Source organism: Saccopteryx bilineata, chromosome 5, assembly GCF_036850765.1.
Source record: "Saccopteryx bilineata isolate mSacBil1 chromosome 5, mSacBil1_pri_phased_curated, whole genome shotgun sequence".
Taxonomy (NCBI): Eukaryota; Metazoa; Chordata; class Mammalia; order Chiroptera; family Emballonuridae; genus Saccopteryx; species Saccopteryx bilineata.
This window is the reverse complement of record NC_089494.1, coordinates 217,854,705-217,877,628: the sequence shown is the minus strand read 5'-3', so window position 1 is coordinate 217,877,628 and position 22,924 is coordinate 217,854,705. Positions and strand designations below refer to the sequence as shown.

General features: G+C 37.0%; 1 non-coding gene across 1 annotated transcript; it reads left to right on the top strand.

Annotated features, from left to right (window-relative positions):
* The first annotated feature begins 17,215 nt into the window (after nucleotides 1–17,215).
* Nucleotides 17,216–17,291, top strand: TRNAD-GUC (transfer RNA aspartic acid (anticodon GUC)). Its single transcript has one exon. It is a non-coding gene; the product is annotated as a tRNA-Asp (tRNA).
* Nucleotides 17,292–22,924: the final 5,633 nt, after the last annotated feature.

Here is a 22,924-nt window from a genome sequence, read left to right as displayed (position 1 = left end):
TGGAACATCCAAGTAAGTACAGTCTCTGATCCTTTTATTCTTTTCTAATAGATAATCACGTGCACACACATACCTCATCCTAATATATCAAAGACCATGTTAATCTGTTCTAGCAAAGACACAATATCTGTCATAGCCAATGCAATTGGGTAAAGTTGCTGTTGGTCACTGTCATCTTCCAAATTTGTCTTGTTTTTACAGGTGCCAGATTGCTGCATCAAATAATAGGAACCACTACTCTTGCATTCTTTAAGTCTCCAAGATGGCACTAAATTCTGCCATTTCCACTGGCATGCAATATTATTGTGATTTACTACCTTGGCCTGAATAGAGGATGTAGCCTTTGTTACCATAATTGACTTTTTTTTTTCCTGAAGTTGAAAACGGGGAGGCAGTCAGACAGTCTCCTGCATGCGCCCAACCAGGATCCACTCGGCATGCCCACCAGGGGTGATGCTCTGCCCATCTGGGGCGTCGCTCCATTGCACCCAGAGCCATTCTAGCGCCTGAGGCAGAGGCCATAGAGCCATCCTCAGCGCCCGGGCCAACTTTGCTCCAGTGGAGCCTTGGCTGCAGGAGGGAAAGAGAGAGACAGAGAAGAAGGAGAGGGGCACGGTGGAGAAGCAGATGGGCGCTTCTCCTGTGTGCCCTGGCTGGGAATCAAACCTGGGATTCCTGCATGCCAGGTCGATGCTCTACCACTGAGCCAACTGGCCAGGGCCCATAATTGACTTTTTAAAAATTATTTTATTTAGTGAGAGGAGGGGAGGCAGATACAGACTTCCACATGCACCCTGACCAGGATCCACCCAGCAAGCCCACTAGGGAGCCATGCTCTGCCCATCTAGGGTCCTTTCTCTGGTGAAACCAAAGCCATTTTTTAGCACCTGAAGCAGAAGCCATGGAGCCATCCCCAACTTCTGTGGCCAACTAGCTCCAATCAAGCTGTGGCTGCAGGAGGGGAGGAGAGAGAGAGAAAGAGAGAGGGAGAAATGGAGAAGCAGATGGTTACTTGTCCTGTATGCCTGTACTGAGAATCAAACCCGGGACATCCACATACCAGGCTGACACTCTACCACTTAGCCAACTGACCAGGACCTTTGACTTTTTCTTATAGGCCAAGTAACCAATATAGTGGTTGTGCCAACTCAAATAGATCTGTTCTACTTCTATATTTGGGGAACAGGAAAATGAACAGTGAGTGAACCTATTGACCCACTGTGAACTGGACATGGGTCAGGACTATATTTATTATCAGATTTCTATGAACCGCCATTCTAAGTGGGGCCCCAACTTTGAGTCCTCAAAAATCAATACCAATCAAATAATGTGTCCAAATCCCAGAAATATTTGGGTAGTTTCTTTCTCAAGTGTATGGTTACCCATATAAATAGTCATTTATCTATTTGAAGGACTAATGAATACATTGCTATACAAATTCCTATGGTACTGCACCTTTTACTGGAGAACCTAGATTCTCCTTCAGCCAATGAGTTTTAAGTCAGTTAGCATAGGTCTAAAAACTGACTAATTTGTGTGACTGCTCTTAGCCTCCTGATCAGTCATCCTTTATTTCTCTTAAATGTACAGATACAGCAGTAGCTTTTCTAGATTTCCATCTATTTTTTTCTCAAGGTATACCATATATTTTCACCTATCTTTATAATTCTCTGAAGGTCAGTATCCCCTATCTTGAATGTTAGTATGTCTTTGCTACAGATTTACAGTAATTGCATGCTGCATCTGATGGCTAAACAGTATTACCCAGTGTCATAGAGTGCAGTTTTGTAATGACAACGAATATTGTCAGCCCAGTGCAAATGGAAAGAGCCACCATTGACTTAGTAACAATGATGACAGTACCCTCTTTCCAGTTCATTACTAAATGCTACAGTTAGTGTTGCATCACATGAGTCCTCCTTTTGTGGGCTTTTCAGTCTTATGTAGTACATATATTCACTCTTTTAAGTCCAGTTCTCTGATCCTTTGAATCCCTTCTTCCACTATTGGTTTTAAGAGATTTTGACACTACCATCTCACTAAGAGTGAACCATAGTTTTTTTCATTCTTTTGTTGCCATTTTAGCAGTATAAACATACCATCTTCCAGTCTTAATTAGAGTGCTATATCATCTATATCCCAATTTGATAAACTATCTCTCAACACTCAAGCAGACCACTCGTTACTCACCTTTGAAAGCCTATTGATCATATTACTCTTCTACATTTTGATGACTTTGCTGCTGTTATCTTCTAGGGGTGAGAACATAAGGAAAAAATTTTAAAATGAGTAATGTTTTCTTAACTGATTATATATATACAAGAAAAGATAGTGGTCCTATCTTTTGCCTAAAGTGCCTAAGTGCATCTTGAGAGGACTTCATGTTGTCTTTCAGAGGAAAGGCCTCTGTAATACCTCCAGAAAATTAGGGTAAGCACCAGTCCTAAAGAGTAAAGGTTGAGCCACTGCTGTATGCTCAAAAGGATTTAGTGGATTCGAGGATTTAAAATTTTTTGGTGCATCAACCCATATGGTCAAATACAATTTAACAGTACCACATTCTTTTTTCCATCTGAGCCCTGATCTTAGCAAAACAGATCTGCCAAATTATTTAGAGCTCTGATACATTTATGTTTAAGTCTTGGAATTTGTATACAATTACAAGCCCTCCTGCAGTACAAATTAAAGATTTGTATGTATGTTACAAAAGAGGCCTTCTGAATTTTGTACTTAGTGTTTGTCCATTTATGATTCTCAGCTTTTAGTTATTCTACTCTAAATCATCATCTCACCTAAGCAACAGCAACCCAATTCCACTATTCTTATACTAGTAATTCCCTGATGTTTTCTGCTACATCATGCCAGATAGAACTTTATTTTTATCGTGTTGGTGGCCCATCCCAATTGCTACCAATAAAAGATTTAACAATTGAAATGAAGACTTGTGAGAGGTCATTAGTTTTCTGCCTACAATCAGTAATGGAGTTCTTATTGCAATCTGGTTGGCAGATAACCCATCTTCAAATTAAGTATTTGAGTCACTTATAAAACTACCTGACATAGATTGGACTCCACTCTAAACTAACTCTGCTATAGATATTAACAAGGAGAAACCACAAACTATGCAAAGAAAAGAAAGGAAGTATAATTAAGAAGAGGAAGAAGCTGAGCTGTAATCAAGTCTCCATGAAGATATCAGCTGATCTTATAGAGACCTGTGACTCTAGGATGGTCCTTCAGAGTTGTCCTGGATTCCAGTGAGGTATTTCTATCCTGTTGTACCATTCATTGTATGCAAGCCTCTTTTGAAAGGAGATGGCTTCAGGTGATGTGGTTCTTGTCAGCCAAGATAATTGTGAAGAGAGTTAAAAACTTACACTGACCAACAGCACTCTCAGCAGTGAGGACCATAGATCTCTGAGTCCTGAAGAGAGATTTGCACACAACATCCCAGTGCAAATCTATAGTTTAAACTCCCAGTTTAAACTATTATGCTTTTTAACTAGTATTAACCTCAGTTAGCAATTATCAGAGTTTAATAAAGTTACCTTTTTTCTTTGTTTTTACTTCATCAAATTTGTAATTCCTCACCCTTCTCAATGTGGTTTCTGTTCTAAATATTTGATGTCACCTATTTTTGCATAGAATGGTTGAAATAATTAAATGAGTTGCACTTCAAAAACCGCATTGGAATATTTTAAAATATGTATATTTTGCTGTTTATCTCTAACCATAGCTGTTCATATTCTAGCTTGATTTTTATCTTATAAAATATTTTATGTCTAATGAAATAAAAGGTAAGCCTTTATACAATTTTAGTTAATTGAAAAGGCCTTTGATGACTTACAATTAACTCTCTTTTCTACCAAATGAACTTTAAGAAATATAAATAAAATCAGCATTATTTTATTTTCATTCTGATAAATTCTGAAAGTGAAAACAAAGGCACTGATTTTGCTTTCATGTGCACGAACCACTTTTGTCTTTAGAAACCTGACTCTCCTCTTTGGCCCACAGGAATTGCCATAAGTGTTGTACGTAGCATATTTAACACCTGGAGCAGATCTCTTTTTTTTTTTAGCACCATAGTTCTCTATATAACAAAATTATTTTTAGAAATAACCATGTCATAATATGAATAATTGAGCAGAAAAGAAATGCTGACAGGGAAAATTTATTGTTATTGAAATTGGTATGTGTAATTATTAAAATAATAAAATTTTAAACTTAAAAAATTATATTAGTGTATTTTTTGCAATGAAAAAATAAATATATACCTATATATTGGTTTGATATTATAATAAATAATGATTACAGTTTTAATTTCTGAGCTGTAGTTTTGGAACTTTATCAATGAATTCATCAAAATTGACCACATAATCACATTTGACAGTGTGAATCATGCTTTACTCATAGCTTTTTGAACAATCCTTGTTATTAATTTTTTTTCCAAACAGTTTCTCTCACACAAACAAAAGGATACACAAATAGTTTGGGAAAGTCTTAAACATAAAGAAAAGTTTGTCAGAAATTCATAAAAATCCCACTTAACAATGAATTTTAGAAATAATAATTCTAAATCTTTGTTTCTTCAGGATTAATTCTAGTAGCTTTCAAATGTCTCTTCAGGAAATATATCTATATCTATATATATATGTTTAGGGGTGTGTGTGTGTGTGTGTGTATATATAAAGAGGGAGAGAGAGGAGAAAGTAAAGTAAAACAGAGATAAAAATTAAGCAAATAAAAACTTCAAGTCATCATAGTCAAAAACAGAATGGAGTTATGTTCTTTCCCTTTGCCTTTAAACTCACTGTTATCATTGTTTATTCTGAATCAACTGTTTAATACCTGAAATATACCACAACAGAAGGGTTGGAGACATGCTTTGCTTCCAAAGTGAGCTCAAATAATCAAAAATCTAAATGACTTTAGTTTCAAAACAAACACGTATAATTGAATCCATGTTTGTTGAGAGAAAACTGAAAAGCACAATTTAATTTTCACACAAAATATGTTAATAAAAAATAAATAGTAAAAATGTGCTCAGTTGAAAATAGCACATATATAAAAATGTAAACATAAACATATATTTAGAACTTAAGGGTCACTGCAGCAATTGATTAGAGGATCATTTTATCACTGGCATAGTTTAAAATTGCCAGCCAGTTTTAATTGGTTTTATTGTTGTTTCTACATTTTCCATAGTTTATTGCTAACACTCAAGCAGACCACTCCTGTTACTCACCCTTGAAAGCCTATTGATCATATTACTCTTCTACATTTTGATGACTTTGCTGCTGTTATCTTCCAGGGGTGAGAACAATAAGGAAAAATTTTTTAAATGCAGTAATGTTTTCTTAACTGATTATATATATATATTGATACAAAACCAAAATTCTAGCTACTTAAAGCAACAATTTATTTCTTAATGATCCTATGATAGTGTTTTTTGTTGTTTGTTTGTTTGTTTGTTTTAAAGGGGAGGGGTTCAGATCACTTGAAAAAGGATTTTCTGAGACCTAAGGACTCTATGCAGACAATTTTAAATTTGAATTTCTGAGGAGGATTCTAAACTTCTAATTTAAAGAGAAGGAAAAGAAGGAGAAAACACTATGGCTGTACATGGAATACCATCTACCTCACTTCTTGAAGCCTTCTGTATTTGGGTGTTAGCTCATTCTTCCATCTTGAAACAATGTCTTTCCTTAGTTTGTGTTATCACCTCTCTCCTTATTCTCTCCCTATTTAACGACCTCTCCTCCCAGATTCCTCTGCTAGCTCCTCCTCGTCTACTTTTCTATTTAGTTGAAAGAATGCCTGATGTCTCAGTTTTTGGATATATCTTCTCTCCCTAGGCTATCACCTAAAATCTTAATATGTTTATCTTCATGAATGCCTCTCCACTGATTCTTATACTCACTTAAACAAGTGTATTCTTACCTGTTTACTAAGTGTCTCAAACTTGATATATGAAAAGCAGAACATTGATATTTTTCCACTCAAGCTTGTTTTTATCCTCCATCTTCCCACTTCCATAAGTGACACTCATTACTGTTCCTTATGGCCCAGAAATTTGGCATTGCTCTTTATGTCCTTAATTTGGCATTGTTCTTTATGTCCTTCTCTTTATAATCTCTAATATCCACTCCATAATCAAATTTTGTTTCAATACCTTCCTACACACACACACACACACACATTTTTAATTTAGCGAGAAGGAGGGAGGTAGAGACAGACTGCTGCATGCACTCTGAACAGGATTCACCCAGCATGCCCACTACGGGGCGGTGCTCTGCCCATCTAGGGCCCTTGCTTCATTGCAAAAGTAGCCATGTTTTAGCACCTGAGGTGGAGGCCATTGAGCTATCACGAGCACCTGGGGCCAACTCGCTGTAGTCGAGCTATGGCTGCAGGAGTGGAGGAAAAGAAAGAGACAAAAGTGAGAGGGGGAGGAGTGGAGAAGATATAGGCACTTCTCCTGGGTCCCCTACCAGAAACGAACCCAGGACATTCATACACCAGCCATCACTCTACCACTGTGCCAACCGGCCAGAACCACCTTCCTATTTATTAAACAAGCAATTTCTCACTCTATTTTCCTTATCACCTCAGTTTAAGCCATCTCTTTTTTGGACTTTGGCTATAGCTTCTACTTTTCTCTATCAGTCTATTTTGCAAACAGAATGACTTCAAAAATATAAATCTGCTATATGAAACTTCTGCCGAAAACCTTCCATTGTGCCTCATATTGTCATAAAAGCAGCCTCCTTAGCCTGGCCTACCGGACCCTTCCTGGTCTAGTTCTGTTTATCTCTCACCCTTATTTTGTTGAGCATTCTCCCTCTTTCACTACACTCCAGCTGCATAGGTCTTTCTGTACTCTCAACATGTAAGCTCATTCCATTCTTTGATACTTTTACTTGTTCTTTCTTGTACCCAGAATGTTTTTCTTCTAAGTCTTTGCAAGAATGGCTCTCTTAATTTCATTTAGAGCTCAGCTCAGTTGTCACCTCTTTTAAGAGATCATCACTAGCTTCCCTGTCTGAAGTAGTCCTGCCCTGGGTCCCAGCATTCTCTATGGCAATGCCCTGTGTGAGTGTCTAACCACTGTGGAGTGTTTTCATTTTTCTGCTTGCTTGTTCACATACTGTCACTGCCTTCTCATACACACCCAAACACACACATCCATGCCTCTTCATGAAAGGAGTGATTTTTGCTTCACTATACCTCAGAATAATTCTAAAGTTCAATTCTGCCCCTCTCACTTTTTATAAGGAAAGAAGCATGACTTAACTGATAGGTGCATTTGAAAGAAGAACGGATGTTATCTGGTTGTTCTTTTAGTTTTTTTTTTAGATCTGGCTGTGTGAATGGAGAACATGCTCTGATCTGTGTTTAGTAATTTGTAAGCATCCTAACTACCTGATGAGGTTTTCCAGTATAGCCTGTGACATCATAGCAAGCTTGCTAAATTCAGAAAAGCAATATTAACAATTTGTTATTTAAACTGTGCTGTAGTATGCTGTGCTTGAGAAATATGAGTTTAGCCCTGGCAGGTTGGTTCAGCCGTAGAGCATGGGCCCAGTGTGTAGATGTCCTGGTTTGATTCCTGAACAAGGCACACAGGAAAAACGACCATCCGCTTCCCCACCCCCCTCTTCCCCTTCCGCAACCATGGCTCGGATGGTTTGAACAAAGTTGTCCTCAGGTACTGAAGATGGCTCCATAACCTTGCCTCAGGAGTTAAAATAGCTTGGTTGCTGAGCAACAGAGCCAGCCAGACAGGCAGAGCATCACCTGGTAGGAGGCTTGCTAGGTGGATCCCAGTTCGGGGCTGTTGGGCAGATAAAATGTATTATGCTCACTTTGTTAAAGATGCCGTCACCCAGGTGATATTAATGTGTGTTGGGGGCAGGCAGGATCATTGTAGCCTGGGGCTTGGTTTTGGGATTAAGCCTTTCCCACCCTTTTTGATGTGGGGTGGTACAATCCAATCATGCCTCAGAGAAGTGACTTTGTATTAGAGACTTCCCTATTTTGTATATTGGATTAGAGGTTGTGAAGCTACACTATAAAATAGGGATGGAACGGGAACTTGCCCTCTTGGTTCCTGGGATGACTAGAAGAGAGAGCAGAGGAGAGCAGAGAAAGGCCATGTGGAGGAGGCCAGGAGAAGCAGCCAAGATGGTGGAGTGCTGAGTGAAATGCCAGTTTGTGTAGAGTTTGTATCTGGGATAAGGAAAGAGATGGGGAACAGAGGTGAATAAGTCTGGTGAGCTAGAAACCTTTGATTCTAGGAAACTCGGATAAGTCAGTGGCTTTGTGAGCACTGAATGTGACTGGGTTTTGGAGCCCAGTGTGTATTTTTACTTGCCCGCTGGGTGCAAGCTAGAATTAAAGACGATGGCCCACCAGTTTGTGGCTTCGTTGTTTCTTTACCGACTGTCCAAATCTTATGCGAACCTGCATGGGCCAGGCGGCTGCTGCTGTGATGGTGGCTTTGGCCTTGCCTTCTGGCTTTACAAGGGCACATACAGGAGTCCATCTCTGCCTCCCCTCCTCTTACTTAATTAAAATAATTAGTAAATAAATAAAATATGTGTTTATCTAGAAATAATATGACTATTATGTCCAAGGTATTTCTATTCAGGGAATAGGCTTTCAAAAACAAGTTACTTTTTCATTGCAGTTTGTAGTGAAATAATTGAATTATGTGAGTTCCTTTGGGGTTTTAGTTTGTTTTTGGTTGTTGTTTGCTTGTTTTGATTAAGGAATGGGAAGAGGATGATATATTTTAAATGGCGGAGCACAGGTGAATGGGTTTATGACTTAGGTTTTTAGAAGCAGGCATTTTTGATCTTGATGTATTTGGAAATCTAACTGCCACTTTGCCACACAGGTGGCAGACATTTACGCAGCAGAGTTTTTTAACATGTCACAGTCACAAGTACTCACAAAATAGGTTTGGCCCTCATTGACCTTGATAGATGAATGGCCATGTGTGGTTAAACAGCTTGACCTTGAAATAAGGAAGCATAGGGCAGCCAGGTGTTTCAAGAGACTAAAGTGAGAATCATATCTTAGTAGCATATGGTCTGCAAACAATTTTGTACCACTAGTGTATTTTTAGGCAGGTCCACAGGCCAGGACTTTAGGCTGCTATGTGAACTTAGTTTTATAATTGCTGCAGATTATTAGCATGTTCAATCTTTAAATTGTGACTGCATCCACTTCAAGTAATCCAGGTATCAATCTCTGTATCAGTCATTAGTTGTTGTAGAGTCAGCCATTATTTAGCCAAAACAAAAATTATAAAAGAACTGTTTAACACAGAATTTAACTTATATATCCCAACAATTTAAGAAGTACATTTGACTATACACTGCCTAAATTGTGTGAGGAAATATGCCTATCTAATTTCAAGGCTGAGTACAAAGAAGTCCAAAGTCTCTATAGGCAGGAAAGCTGACATTTCATTTATTTATCTTCCGTTGTTATTGTTGCAAACCTGCTCCCCCACCCCCAACTCAATGACATGTTGTAGTCAATTCACAATAGTAAATACAGTACAGATATTCTTTCTCAACATTTTTGTGGCTACCTAATACTTCTGTTGTGCCACAGACATTGAACACCCCCTTGCCACTCTATAGACCTTTCTCACTCTTAGAATCTTTTTTTCCTCAGAGGAGAGAAAAATTAGGACTAAGCATTCTGTAATGGCCAGTAACAAAACTGCCTGGTGCTTGGCCTCAAATGGTGCCAGAACCTCCCCGGGTTTGAGGGATCTCCCTATTGTTGTGTAGAAATCCTTGGTGTCAGAATCTTTATCAAGGTCTGGAGCACCCACTGCATGTGCAGAGCGGCACTATGAATCCAGTTTGGTGGTGATTTTAAACTACAGTAGTTGCAGGAGTGAGAAGAGAGACATCACTTTTAGAATATGCCTTTCGTAATCTGTCTGTGCTTTTTTTTTCTGAGCCTCAATTTGCTCTGCTAGCACCCCTAGCTCAGATGGGGTGACCAATGTGGGGAGGTGTTCTGGGGGTGGGAACCCCTAAGTGGCTTTAGTTTTCAGAAATACAGTTTCTGTCTCAGAGTTGCCAGGGCACCCGAATGGGCTCCTGCAGCTTCTCCCTCCCTCTCCTGAGGCACTCTGCTAAATTGGGATAAACATGAAGGCGCAGACTAAAGGCTTGCGGCTTGTCGCTTATCAGCTGTGTGACCTTGGACAAGGCTTATCCTCACGGAATTAGTTTCGCTGATCAAACAGAAACCAAGATCCTGCCCTTTTCCTATATATAAAATTTTAAGTCTTACTTTTCTGAGGGGATAAATTCAAATCAACCCAACATCCATCAGGAGGCACTCTAGGCTCTGCTTTCATCAAGGGAAGGAGCAATGACTTTGGGGAATGGGGAAGCTGATATAGAGGGCCAGGGCTTCAAAGCCAGGCTGGGGAGTGAAATTCATGTTCCCTCGTGTCACATATGCTCAGTGAGAAGGTTTTAAAATGATGCAGTCAGACTTGTTTTTTTGAAGAGAGATCTCAGAGCAGTTAGAAAATAAACCAAAGTGAAGAAGACTAAGGTTGGGGGGAGATTGGTCTAAAAACTGAAACAGATGCAAAAAGGTCAAGGGTGGCAGGACTCAGCAATGCTATAGAAAGATGAAGAAAGGCCAGCCACCAGCTCAGAAAAGAGCATCGACATGGTCTGGGGGCCAGCAGGACCAGAGCGGGAGACAAAGAGCAGTCCCCAGCATCTCTGCCTCTTCCCACTGCCGGTACCCCATTCAGCTTGCTCTCCTCATGTTGTCTTTACTATCAAAACTGACCATGAAAAGAAGATAAGTTCATTCATACTAAAGTAGGGGCGACTGATATAGATTCAGATGTTTGCAGTCTAATAAGGACAAAGGCTTAGACTGTAGAACTTTAAGTCCTAAAGACACATTTGGGTGCACCTGCTGGGTAGGTTGGTATCTGAGAGGCCTGTGGTAACCTGAAACTAATGCTGGTGCCAGTGTCTTTTTTCCCATTATTTAGACAATACAACCTGATTTTATACAGGCCTGAATGTGAAGAAAGGGAAAAGCTTCCTGTGAGCCAACTGTTTATGTTTTGTTTTTTTTTAAGTTACAATATTTGACCCTTTATTTCATTTTTTGCCCATCTCATCATGTGAATATCCATTTGTCTTTTTTTTTAATTTATTGAGAATTTCATCATTTGTTAGTCCTCTCAAACCTTCACTTGAATGTAACCCTTTTTCTCAGCATGTGTATCTAACACACATAAAAATGCTCAGAATATATAAAATATATTTATATAGAACATATTAAATATATATATAAAATGCTTTAAAGAAACATTTGTTAAATTAAGGAATTCTGTACACACAGTAAAATATGAAAACTGCTTAGAGACATCAACCAGAAAGGATACTGTAAGCTAGAGAATATGTTTCTTCCAACATATACCAACAATGTCCTTTGACTTGCTCTAAAACTAAAGGACATCATCTAAAACCAAATAACTCATTACATAAAATGTATTAGCAATGGTATAAAAACCATGGTATATTTATATAAATCTATACTTATAACATGTTTCAACATGTATTCAGTAAAACCTTATAATTAAGGATTATAAGTGTATTTCAGTATCAAGACAAGATACGAAATCTAGCAGAGATCCCATTACTGTGCTTTTAGTAATATTAACTGTTAATTATCACTTCAAAACATAACAATGATAAGTCAGAGCAGCTTCAAAAGTTGTATTTCTGTCAGAATAGTAATAGAATATTAGCCTTGATTCAGCATTCTATATCCTTAAAAAATTCTTTACTAGTCTTTTTTTTCCCTTATGATAATCTCTAATTACTAAAATAAACATACATATAAATATATACTGAAATAACATTCAAATTAATCATGTCTAATTTTAAAAATAAGAAAAATTATGAATTTTTTAGATGACTAGCTACCTAAGAAAAAATAATTAATATGTGTGTATCTGGAGTGTTTGAAGTAAAGCAAATGAATATACTTTGCTCTCATAAAAAATACCAATAGACATAATAAGGTTAGATAGAATATGTGGGTTTGATTGACAGTGCTATCTTTAATAAAAATCAATATATAATTTCACATGATTACTAAGTTATATATAAATTTTTATTTATATTTTTTCTCTAAACATTTAGCATTTAATATGCACAAGTTTAAAACTATATGTCTTGGAAATAGAATTCTGTGGACAAGTCCTGCCAGGGGTGAGGACAACGGAGACGCAAAGACCCGACTCCGGGGACCAGGTTCAGTGACGCAGATCCACTTTATTCAGGAAGTAAACTAGCTTATATACATGGGTTCAGCCAATAGGATGTTACAGCGTGTCCTTCATAGTCAACTGCTGAAAAGATCAGGGAGCAGCATGGTTGACGCTAAGTCACTTCCTTAAAGTGGACATGCCCTTTAAGGGTATGCCCAGGAGGGTTCTGGGAGCTGGAGTATTCTCATAGCATTACATCAGCCACAGCTGCTAGGAATGCGCTCTGCACTTCACCCAAAGAATTCTACCTTTCCTTTTTACATGTATGCTCATTTAGTTTCATGGCTATGTTCAGGGGCAGGCAGATTTTAAAATGGCTCTCAAGATTCTCTCCTCCTGGTATAAAACATCTTTTATAAACTCCTTTTGTGTCTGTGTAGTGGCACAGGGTGGGATGTAGGATAGTGACTATGATGCATGTTTTTCCCTTGGTATTTTACATTATATAGAGAAAGTGAATGGAATTTATGGGTTCACTTATCTCTAATTAGTTTGACTTTGATGTAATAAAAAACATTTGTGTATGGCTCTGACCCAATGAGTTAAAGCTTTAAATGAGGGTTTATTACTTCCCTGAGATTAGAGACAAAGTCGTCTGACCTTGAAGAAACATATACAATGAGTTCAATGACTTCAAGGAAATGAATTGTGTTAAAAACCACACGAGCTTTTAGGAAGACTCAGAACTTCAGAAAGGAACACAGCAAGGAGTGTCATCACCAAAAAAGAGGTGGTATTATAGAAAACTCCAGCTTCTGTCCCTGCACAAAGATCAGCAAATACACAATTATCCACAAACAAAAACAGCTCTGGGAGAGCTCTGGTGTCCACTTAAGAAACTTCAGCAACACAGTGGAATGAAACATCTGACAATAACTATATAAAATAAGAAGAAAGTTTCATTTTGTCTCTATCACCCCACCCCTCCAGCCAGCATTGCTCAGTTCCAAGAAGGAAGTCCCAAGCAAGGGTTTCCCTAAGTAGGCCAACCTTTTAAGGCAGTGCCTGAAGTCCCATGTTGGTTTTACCCCACAGAGATTAGTAAGACACAGGCATAAAAATGGTTGAGGAAAAGGGAGAAAAGCAGAGGCTCTCGATAGCAGCCACATAGTGGGAGTCATCATAGTTTACAGTGACCTCCTCTGCAATAAACGCAACAGATTTCACCACTGCACAGACTGATGGGCAGCACAGCCAGTGCATATACCCTGCAGATTTCATCAGTTTTTCTTCAGGTATTTGCTTGTGCTGACACCAATCAATGACTCCCTCCCTGCATTGACCCTCACCCCTCCACTTCTTCTGAGGCCTAGGAGCCATATTGGCATCATTGGAATTCCAGAAAGAGAAAAGAAGGAGAAAGGAATAGAAAGGTTACAGAAATAATGGCTGAAAACTTTCCAAACCTGAAAAGAAATTGGACATCCAAATTTTTGAAGCTAATAGATTATCCCCCAAATTTTAATACAAAACAAACTTCTACAAGACATATTATAATAAAACTCACTTACATATAAATCCCATAAGGGCTACTAATGAATTTTTCAGCAGTGACCCTGCAGGCCAGGAGAAAATGATAGGTTTAAAGTGCTGAAAAAAAGTAACTTCCAACAAAGAATACTTTACTCAGCACAGTTATCCTTCAAAACAAAGGCAAGATAAAGAATGAAAGATGTCCTTTTCACCAAAATAAAAGGATGTTAATCAGTGACATAAAAACATATGAAAATATACATAGCACATTGGGAACAATAAACAGATAGTCTGATTCACAATACTCTAATATAGTAGTGTTTTAAGTAGTTAAGTCTAGATTAAAGTTAAAGAACAACAGTACTAAAAATTTCTAGTTACAATAATTTATTAATGGATACACAATAAAAAAGAGGTAAATTATGATATCGAAAGGTTAAAAGAAGGACAATTTAAGGGTAACTAAAATATGGATAAACTTCTAGAACATACAACCTACCAAGAAAGAGTAATGAGAAAATAGAATATCTGAATGAAACAATAATTAATAAAGAGGTTGAAACAAGAATCAAGATCTCCCAAAACAGAAAAACCAAGGACCACATGCTTTCATTACCTGAATTTTACCAATCATGTAAAGGTTAATTAATGCCAATTCTTAAACTATTGCAATAATTGAAGTTGAGAGAACATTTGGAACTTTCTTTACAATGCCAGCGTTATGATGATACTTAAGATAGGTGTTTAAGGACACTACAAGGAAAGAAAACTATAGGCCAATATCCCTATTGAATATAGATACAAAAATTCTCAACAAAATATCAGCAAACCAAATTTAACAGCACATTAAAAGTATTATAAACAATGATCAAATGGAATGTATTTGTGAAATGCAAGAATGGTTTAAGGTACAGAAATCAATGTGATATATGCCATTAATAAAACAAAAAAATGTAAAAATTATATGTTCATCTCAGTGGTTGTGGAATAAGCATTTGACAAGCTATAACATTCTTTAATGTAAAAACCCTCAATAAATTGGATATGGAGGAATATATATCAACATAAGAAAGGCCATCTATGGTAAGCCCATAGCTAGCATCATACTCAACAGTGAAAGAAGGAATCTTTTTCTCAAAGATCATAACAAGACAAGGGTGCCCAGTCTCATCACTCTTATTCAACATAGTACTGGACTTTCATCCATAGCAATCAGGGAAGGAAAAGAAATAAAAGGCACCTAAATTGGAAAAGACAAAGTAAAATGGTCTTTGTAGATGATATGATATTGTATATAAAAATCTTAAAGACCACCAAAAAACTGCTAGAACTAATAAACAAATTTAATAAAGTTTCAGGGTATAATACCAGTATACAGAAACTATTGCATTTTTACACATTGACAACAAAATATCTGAAAAAAATTTTCTTAATTCCATTCACAATAGCATCAAACACAATACAATACTTAAGAATAAATTTAACCAAAGAAGTGAAAGAACTGTCTACACAAAACTATAAGTCTTTGATAAAAGGAATTGAAAACACAAACAAAACAAAAGATAATCCATAATTAAGGATCAGAAGAATTAATATTGTTAAATATAAATACTACAAAAAGCTGTCTATAGGCACAGTGCAGTCCATACAAACTTTTAATAGCATTTTTCACAGAAATCAAAAGAATCTTTAAAATTAATATGTAGCCACAAAAGACCGCAAATAGCCAAAGTTATTCTGCAAAAGAAGAATAACACTATATAGGTGCCACAGTTTTTGTTTCAAGCTACTACAAAGGTATGGTAATCAAAGGAGTATGGCACTGACATAAAATATACACTAGACCAGTGGTAGTCAACCTGGTCCCTACCACCCACTAGCGGGCATTCCAGCTTTTATAGTGGGCGGTAGCGGAGCAACCAAAGTATAAATAAAAAGATAGATTTAAGTATAGTAAGTTGTTTTATAAAGATTTATTCTGCCAAACTTAGCAAAAATCTGACATCAATTACTTGGTAAGTAATTATTATTATATGCTTTAACTTGCTGTAACTCTGCTTTATAAATTTTATAAAGTAAAGTAACTTCCCTACTTTATAAATCATCATTACTGTGGAACCAGTGGGCAGTTAGAGAATTTTACTACTAACAGAGATACAAAAGTGGGTGGTAGGTATAAAAAGGTTGACTACCCCTGCACTAGACCAATAAAACAGAATCAAGAGCCCAGACATAAACCATTGCATATAGAGTTAACTAATATTTGAATATGGATTTAAGAATACTCAATGGGGAAAAGATAGTCTCTTGAATAAATTGTGCTGGGAAACTAGATAACCACCACAGAAGAATGAAATTGTTTCCTAATTTAGACCACTCAGAAAAAATGAACACAAAATGGATTAAAGACAGACATAAACTGTTACCTTAAAAGTCTAATGAGGAAACTAAGACAAAGCTACTTGTCATTGGTATTGACAGTGATTTTTGACATATAACACCAAAAGCACAAGCAAACCAAGCAAATATTAGTAAGTGAGATTATATCAAATTAAAATACTTGTGCAGAGCAAAAAAAAAAAAATGAAATCAACAAAATGAAATAGCAACTTATGAAATGGGAGAAAATATTTGTAAATCATATATTTGATAAGTGGTTAACTTTGAAAATATATAAATAACTCCTAAAACTCAATAAAAAATACAAAATTAAACAAAACAAAAAGCAATCCAACCTAAAATAAGCAGAGGATATTGCTGGCTCAGGCATGGTACCCTACTAGATGGCCACCCAATCACCAACTTGTTCAATGACAGCAGTTGGGAATGGGGGGTTTAGATGGTTAGGTGGGAGGGTGGAGGAACTGAGCAAAGAAAAGAGGAAAAAAACCTCATGTGCACAGACAATAGCATGGGAGGGGTGAAGGAGGATATATATAGGGGAGATAAATGGTGATGGAAGAACACTTGACTTGGGGTCATGAACACACAACATGGTGTACAGAGATGTGTTATGAAATTGTGCATCTGAAACCTGTATAATTTTGTTAACCAGTATAATTTTGTAACTCAGTAAATTAAATAAAAAGGACAAAATGAAATAAAAATAAATGAGCAAAGGAACAGAATAGACATTTTCCAAAATAGACATAAAAATGGCCAACAAATATGTGAAAAGGTTCTCAACATCACTAATCATTAGGAAAATGCAAATCAAAAGCATAATGAGATATCTATCACCTCATATCTATTAGAATAGTTATCAAAAAGACAAGAGATATGTTTTGGCAATAATGTAAAGAAAAAGGAACCTTTTTGAACTATTGGGAGGAAAATAAATTGATGTATCTACTATAAAAAATAGTATGAAATTTCCTCAAAAGTTAAAAATAGAATTACCAGGCCCTGGCCGGTTGGCTCAGTGGTAGAGCATCGGCCTGTCGTGCAGAAGTCCCGGGTTCGATTCCTGGCCAGGGCACACAGGAGAGGTGCCCATCTGCTTCCCCCCCCCCTTCTTCTTCCTCTCTGTCTCTCTCTTCCCCTCCTGCAGCCAAGGCTCCATTGGAGCAAAAGATGACCTGGGCGCTGGGGATGGCTCTTTGGCCTCTGCCCCAGGCGCTAGAGTGGCTCTGGTCATGACAGAGCGACACCCCAGATGGGCAGAACATTGCCCCCTGGTGGGCGTTCCGGGTAGATCCCGGTCGGGCGCATGCGGGAGTCTGTCTGACTGCCTCCCCGTTTCCAGCTTCAGAAAAAAAAAATAATAAAAAATAATAATAAGAAGAAGAAAATAGAATTACCAGCAACCCCTCTACTTGACACACACACACACACACACACACGCAGATTTGTATTTATCTGCACTCACCTATGCACTGCAGCATTTTTCACATTAGCTAAGATACAGACACAATCTAAGTGTTCATCAATGGATTAATGGATAACGATATAGTATGTACACAGAATGTCATATTATTGATCCATGAGAAAAAGAAAATTCTGCCATGTGAGACAACATGGATGGATGCTGAGGACATTATGCTTAAGTGAGATAAGTCATACAGAGAAAGACAAATACTGTACAATGTTACTGTACAAAAATAATCTTAAAAAAAAAACAAAACAAAACTTAGAAACAGAGTAGAATAGTGATTTTTAGGTCTAGGGAATAGAGGAAATGAGAAGATGTAGGTCAAAGTTATAAGATGAATAATTTCTAGGTATCTTATCTATAGGATGGTGATACATTCTATCATATACTTGATAATTACTGAGAGAGTAACTTAAATATTCTCATTGCAGAAAATAAATTGTAATTATATGACATGTGGTAGGTGTTAGCTAAGGCTATGGTTTTAATCACTTTGCTGTATGTAAGTATATCAAACCAATATTTTGTACATCTTAAACTTACACAATGTCATATTTAAATTATATTTTAAAAAGAAAAGAAAAGAAAGGGATACAACGTGACTGCTAACTTCATTTTAGGAGACTTTGATCAGAGGATCCAGCTAAACTATCCCAAGACCCCTGATACATGGAAAATATAAGATATTAAAAGTATGTTGTTTAAACAACTGTTTGTAATATTTTGTTATGTAGCAACAGAAATCCACTAATACCTCAAAGAGGGGGGAAAGGGTTAACTATTTAACTAGACTTGTACACTGAGCATTTTATGGGCATACAAATCACTTAGAAGTAATATCATGTGTGTTAAAATAAAGATTTTGATTAAGCAAATACGGTAGGGTATTTCTTATAAGCTCCCACCTGATAGTCTATATACTACACTTAAAGTACCAAGGATTTAGACCAGGGTTAGTCAACCTTTTTATACCTACCGCCTACTTTTGTATCTCTGTTAGTAGTAAAATTCTCTAACCGCCCACTGGTTCCACAGTAATGGTGATTTATAAAGTAGGGAAGTAACTTTATAAAATTTATAAAGCAGAGTTACAGCAAGTTAAAGCATATAATAATAATTACTTACCAAGTACTTTACTGCAAATTTTTGCTAAGTTTGGCAGAATAAATCTTTATAAAATAACTTACTATAGTTAAATCTATCTTTTTATTTATACTTTGGTTGCTCTGCTACCGCCCACCATAAAAGCTGGAACGCCACCTGACCTGTGGTGGTGCAGTGGATAAACTGTCAACCTGGAATGCTGAGGTCACTGGTTCGAAACCCTGGGCTTGCCTGGTCAAGGCACATATGGAAGTTGATGCTTCCTGCTCCTCCCCTCTTCTCTCTCTCTCTCTCTCTCCTTCTCTCTCTCTCTCTTTCTCCAATAAAAATGAATAAATAAAATCTAAAAAAAAAAAAAAAAAAGCTGGAACGCCCACTAGTGGGCAGTAGGGACCAGGTTGACTACCACTGATTTAGACTATACAATAAATTCAAACTATATCATTAAATTAATTTTGGGTTTGTGGCAGTCTGTTTTGTCTATGAGGACATGAGTTTGTGCACCTGAACATAAATCTTAAACTTTGAAAACTTACGTTAAAATACAGATAAAAAGTGTTTACATACATTAAGTTTTAAAACAAGGGAGGACTATAGTAAAGGAGAATGATTCTACTAGAATCTAAGTGAAGTAAAGCTACTGAAATTGAATGTAAACCTTAATTCTAATTTCTAACTAATCAAACAGTATTTTTATCAAAAGAGAAAAATATTTTCCTGGCTCTGAGATTTTAATCTGTAAGTTTTATAGAACTTAATTTTGTTCTATGGTTTAAATTACAGTTCTGATTATTTAAATTGGTTAGATTGATTAAGTAAATCATCAGATCCCATAGGCATTTATTTTTATAAGTCTAATTTAGATTAAACAGTCTCTGAAGAATATATTCACATACATAATGGAAGTTCTAGCATTCTGTTCCTCAGTCCTTTTTAGTTCAACACAGCTAATAGAGTAGTCTCTACATGTGAAGAATGAGAAGAGCCTAGTTTACCAAACCAAACTGGACATGGACAAGAAGTACAAATACCCAGCCCCACACTGCCCTTCTAGTACATTTCAAAAAAAAATCCTACAGTTGTAGAGAAAATGTCTGGCTTTTTATCAAAGCTGATTCTTCCACCTGTGTTCAAAAACTCATTTTCCCCCCTTATTTTCATTAGTACCTTATTGCATCATTAATTTCAACTCTTGATTACATGTTAAGCCCCACCTCTTTAAAAAAACATTTTTGTTTCCCACAACATGCTCTCCCACTACAAAGGAAACAAGATATTTTCTTTGATCTTTCATCCCCTCTAGTTTTTACTACTTCTTTTATATTCCCATGACTACCAGTCTCCTGGGGTGAGGGAGAGATAGAGAGTATACATTCTGTTACCACTTTCTTATTTTGCTAACACTTATTTATTTTTCAGATCATGTAAGAGTTTATCTTTTTTTCTCTAATTATTTTTTTTGACAGAGACAGGGAGAGAGAGAGTCAGAGAGAGGGACAGATAAGAAGGAAGAGAGATGTTCTTTAATTGTTCATTGATTGCTTTATCATATGTGCCTTGACCAGGGGGCTACAGCAGAGTGAGTGACCCCTTGCACAAGCCAGTGACCTTGGGCTTCAAGCCAGCAACCTTTGGGCTCAAGCAAGTGACCTTGGGCTTCAAGCCAGCGACCTCTGGGCTCAAGCCAGTGACCATGGCGTAATGTCTATGATCCCTCGCTCAAGCTGGTCAGCCCACGCTCAAGATAGTCAGCCCATGCTCAAGCTGGATGAGCCCACAGTCAAGCTGGTGACCTTGGGATTTCGAACCTGGGTTCGAAATCTCATGCCCTATTCACTGCGTGACTGCCTGGTCAGGCTCCTCTGATACCTTTTATATGTCCAAATGTACCTATCTACCATGTACCCCATAGAGATATGACTCAGTATTCTCATTTTCATAAGTATCTCTACCACCAGATTTTAAAATTCTTGAGAATAAGAACAGTTATGTTAATGACACCACCACCCAACAGGTAGTTCAGTGCTTCCCTCAAGTTCAACAAAACAAGTATTTTGAAAAAGATTTTATAAAAATGTTTTTATGTATATTATATATGCTTACAACTGCCGAATTTTCATAAATTGAACACTTATAATCAGCACCCTGACTGAGAGACAAAATACTGCTACTATATCCAAAGCCCCCTAATTCTATTTTCTAGCCACAAATTCACTACTTCATTGGTAATATATTAACACCATAGATTATGTTCAACATGTTTTATATCTTATGAAAATGGCAATATATTGTTTGTACTCTTATGTTTGACTTTGTTCATTTAATATTTGTTTGTGAAATACATTTTGCTTATAGTTTTAAGTCATTCATAGGCCGGTATATAAAAAACTATTTAGTTAAATATTGATGGACATCTAGACATTTTCTAGTTTTCAATTACTTGCTGAAAATATCCATTATTTTGTCTACTTTCCTATTTTTTTTCTTTATTTTTTAAAACATATTAATAGCCCTGGCCGGTTGGCTCAGCGGTAGAGCGTCGGCCTAGCGTGCGGAGGACCCGGGTTCGATTCCCGGCCAGGGCACACAGGAGAAGCGCCCATTTGCTTCTCCACCCCTCCGCCGCGCTTTCCTCTCTGTCTCTCTCTTCCCCTCCCGCAGCCAAGGCTCCATTGGAGCAAAGATGGCCCGGGCGCTGGGGATGGCTCTGTGGCCTCTGCCTCAGGCGCTAGAGTGGCTCTGGTCGCAACATGGCGACGCCCAGGATGGGCAGAACATCGCCCCCTGGTGGGCAGAGCGTTGCCCCTGGTGGGCGTGCCGGGTGGATCCCGGTCGGGCGCATGCGGGAGTCTGTCTGACTGTCTCTCCCTGTTTCCAGCTTCAGGAAAAAAAAAAAAAAAAATATTAATAAATGTTATTCAAAAGTGGTTATGTTACTACCCAGATCTGGATAAAACAGGGATCTATTTATACTGCCTGCTTTTCTAGTGATTATAGATCATATCAGTTGCCTTTTCTCATATCTAGTAATTTTGAATTGTATTCCAGCAATGTGAAAGAAAAAAAAATGCAGGGGATCCAGACAATCATATTTCCATTCAAAAAAGATTTTCTCTTCTTTTAGTCATATAGGTTGAGAGACTGATTATTTTTTTAAAATTTTATTTATTTTAGAGAAGAGAGAGAGAGAGAGAGAGAGAGAGAAAGAAGTGTGGCAGAGCAGGAAACAGCAACTTCCATATGTGCCTTGACCAGGCAAGCCCAGGGTTTCGAATTGGTGACCTCAGCATTGCAGGTCAATGCTTTATCCACTGCACCACCACAGGTCTAGCCAAGAGACTGATTATTTAAAATTCTATCAGAAATTAATCTGGATTGAAACTGGCTGCAATTTTACTAAGACTAAGTCTACCTGTAGTACATTTCTGTTCTTAGCTTTGATTCTGGAGCCAGAATGACTGGGTCATAACCTCTTCTCTACCTCTTCCTAGATATATGATTATAGGAAAATATATTCATTGATCCTTGTACAACTCAGTGTCTTTGCCTAGATAATAAGAATAATAATATCTAAAATATATTTTGTTTTGTGCATTCTACAACTCAATAAAAGAGCTTAAAATATATAAGATCATGTCTGGCGCATAGTAATTACATAAAAATAGTTGTTTTGTTATTACCGACATAATTTTTCACAAAGCCTAATTAATGGATATATATTTATAATTGTTAGCAAAATCTACTTTGGCTTTCTAACTCTTAAAGCTGTAGAGAAATGTAAGTACTGATAAAGTTAAAAATAAATGAAACATTAATTTAAAAGAATTATCAAATCCTGCAATTTCAGCCATTTCTTGTTGCTTAGTTTATCATTCTTTTTAAGAAAACTTTTATTCAAATAGAAGGGATGTGTCAAAAGTCTGTCAGGAAAAAATTATACTGCATTTCTCAGTATCTCATAGACTTGAAGGCAAGTAAATGATCAAAAAATTTATTAAATGAGCCACCTAGAAAACTTTTTAAAAAATACAATCTTGGTATGCATGCAATGTGTTTTGCTCTTGCCTTTCTTCCTGATGGAAGCCAGCACAATGGCTGGAGGTGAAGCATCAATCTTGCAGTCACAAGTTAAAAAT